Consider the following 3,587-nt stretch of genomic DNA (forward strand, 5'->3'; position numbering starts at 1 on the left):
GGCCTTGGTCAAGGTTGATTTAACTTTGTCAAATTAATATTATTGGATTTAGGGGATTGATGGAATGTACGTTCCATATCCCAAAATGAATGAATAATATTAATTTGGTAAAAAAGTCCTCCTTTGACCAATTTGTGATCTCCTTCATCTGTTTCCCTCTTCATCTAATTCCCCTTCTTCATCCATTCATTTTCAATTGGCCAATGACATCTCAAAGTCCTAATGCTAGTTGATTGAAAGATTAACATGAGTATGGATGAGATTATGCCACTCCTTTTGCATATTTTTGTTTGTGGTATGTTTAATGAGCATAGTTCTTAATACTATGTCTCCAACATGCATTAACACCAAAAGTTCATTGCCTGACCTCAAATAGTTGTGACTTCTACATAAGTCCAATTACGACTGCTTAACATAGCGCTAAATTTGTGACATAAAAGGCATAAGCATTCTAGTTAGTGAGATTGTAAGTCTCCCCTCTTCCATGGTATTGTGTGGAAACTTGACCTTCTTTCCTTCCTTTGGAAGATGTTTTGGTTCAAGGTTCAATGCTTGTGGCAAGTGGGTTGAGTGTTCTCCAAAGAATGACTTGAAATCAAAAAAAGCAAAACCAAACTAACTAGTAACTTACTAACCATTAACTTTTACTTTCAAGCTTTTACTTTTAATGCAATTTACTTTTATTGTTCTATTATCATTTGCCATTATACATATCATTCTAATTGTTTATGTTAATGTAATTTTCACTTTGTCCACTTGGACCATATTGTGTGATATACTTTGTTGCTTTGTTTGTTTGATTGGTCTTTGACCATTAATGCACATAATAATAACAAAAACCCTAAAAGACATTTGAGTGGAATGTTGTTTTGATCTTCCCAATTGGACTTAGAATTTAGGAAACATTCCTTTTCTAATGGACTTGGCCAATGCCAATTTGTTGAGAGACCAAGAACTTGCAAGTTTGAATTCATCTGATACATCATTCAAGATCTCTCCAGATTCATCTGCAACATTGATCCTTGTTAAGCTGTTATGTTGAACCTGTGACTTGTGGAATTCATCTGCTACATAAGCTATTTTGAAGAAGATCATTGAAGTGGATAAGCTTGGATGAGACCATCTTTATTTGATGCCTTTGCTCTTCAAGATTGATATAATTGTGCATTCTTGTGTTGCTTGATTCTAAAAAGTCCAAGGGAATTCTGGGTTTCTATTGACATACTTGTCTATTGGATTGCTCTCATTTGGTCAGATCTTTTCAACTTTAAACTTTTAAATTTCTTGTATCTATGGTAGTCTCTTCATATTCTCCCCATTTCTTTAATTTCAAAATCTCTCCCTCCATTTTCAAAACCTTCTTTGTGTGAACTATTTTATTCTAAACTTTGACCACTTTTACAAAAAGGTAGAAACTTTGGCCTTATGCCATTGCATTTTCAAACTTATTTTCTTAAATCAAACTTGTAAATAAATTTAACCATACTTGACTTAAACTTTAAAAAAGAAGCCAAAAAAAAAGAACTAATTCATTCAAACAATTTTAGGCCTTTGTGCCTTTCAAGCTTAAATTTTGTTAAAATCAACATACTCATTTTAAAATTTCAAGCATGAACTACGAGATTTTGATCCCTCATTTTTATGTTGGTACGTAGGCACAAGACCGAAGGTCTTGTCAAACACAAAAAATATAATTAATGAATTCTTTTTTCATCCCCCCATTCTATTTGTTTGTAAACATCACTTTGTACAAAATACATATGCACACAAAAAGGGCTCCCTAGGAGTACCTAGGACACTTTGGGTGCTAACACTTTCCCTCTGTGTAACCAACCCCCTTACCTGTGATCTTTGACTTTTATTAGTTTTTATTTGAAAACTTCTTACTATTTGGGTTTTGTTCGCATTTTTTCCCGGTTCCCTTGGAAACAATAAAATCGCGGTGACGACTCTTGTTAATTGATCTTTAGCTTATCAATATCTTGATGATCATGAATTTCCCGCTACAATTACGACTGGATATTCCATCCAGGGTAATCTTTTTCTTCAGATTCACTTATGAAAATGATTTGAATATCGGAGCGTTTTGAAGAGAAGACGAATACTTATGGCTTGCAAGCTCTTACAACTTGGGCCTAATATTTGGGATTACGACTGGATATTTCATCTAGGTAATCTTTTTCTTCAGATTAAAATAATTAAAGTACAAAGGTTTGAAATTATTGAAAGTTAAGTTGATGTTGCTTAAGAGCTCATTGTAAGAATGCCCAAGAGTAAGCCACGGGACCCGAAAACCGACCAAAATTGAAAGCGAACCGGATTTAGCTCTAAGCTCACTTATAGTGGATTCATGTATGAATCACTTTATAAAAAGCTGAGCAACTGAATTTATGCGTCCAAACGATTTTCGAAAGATAAATTAGATTTTAACTTCCAAAATCACAACATAACAATAAACTAAGCAGTAATCAAGCACAATATTATTATAGCAGTATTACAATTTTTTTACATTAACTTAAAATAATAATAAAGAAAAGCTAAAATACAACACACACACGTGCGTCATTCATGATGAATCTGCATTGTTACAGAAACAAAATAAAGCTAAAAGAATAAAATATATAAACAATACTATCACAGTTCAAATCTATATATAAAACCCAATATATATATATATATATATATATATATATATATAATATATATATATATATATATATATATATATATATATATATATATATATATATATATATATATATATATATATATATATAATTTAAAATAAAAAAAAGTATATATTTAACGAAACAGAAGTATATATATTAAACTTAAAAAACTTAAAACCAATGTATGCATATATTTATATATTAAAACTAAACAGTCAAGAACATATATATTAACTTAAAAAAAATATATGTATATACTTACATATAAAAAATAGCCGTAACATGTCTATATTAAAAAAAAATAAAACATATCATATTAAAAGAAAAAACAGAAAACAAATATATTAGAAATTTAAAACAAAAGTAAGCCATGTATATCCAATAAATTAAAGTACATAATGAATAACAAAATCATTAAAATATCAAAGTAAAAAGATTGAAATAAGATCTAAGAAGGGATTTATAAGGTGAGAGAATTGTTTTTATGTGATGTTGGTAATGTATAGAAGTTTGATGTATATTGTGTATGGAGAAATGAGTGTTGGTTCATGAACATTTTAGTGTGAGGGGTAAGTTCATGTTTTCAGAAGAAAAAGGTGGGGTTGGAGATTATGAGAGAGAGGAAAAAAATGGGAACTCAGTGATGACTATTAAGAGAGATCATGAGTCCTTCAAAAAAGTAAAGAGATCCATTCTTATTCACTTTATTTTGTTTTGGTTTATTTCTCTTGAAAACAAAGCTACGAGTCAGTGAGGTATACCGCCGCGGATGCGTATTGGCTCCGCCCAGTTCCTTTCTTTCACAAGCCATATATATATATATATATATATATATATATATATATATATATATATATATATATATATATATATATATATATATATATATATATATATATACACACACCAGGGTTTCAA

The sequence above is a fragment of the Lathyrus oleraceus genome, chromosome 4 (genome assembly GCF_024323335.1).
Source record: "Lathyrus oleraceus cultivar Zhongwan6 chromosome 4, CAAS_Psat_ZW6_1.0, whole genome shotgun sequence".
NCBI classification, from domain to species: domain Eukaryota; kingdom Viridiplantae; phylum Streptophyta; class Magnoliopsida; order Fabales; family Fabaceae; genus Lathyrus; species Lathyrus oleraceus.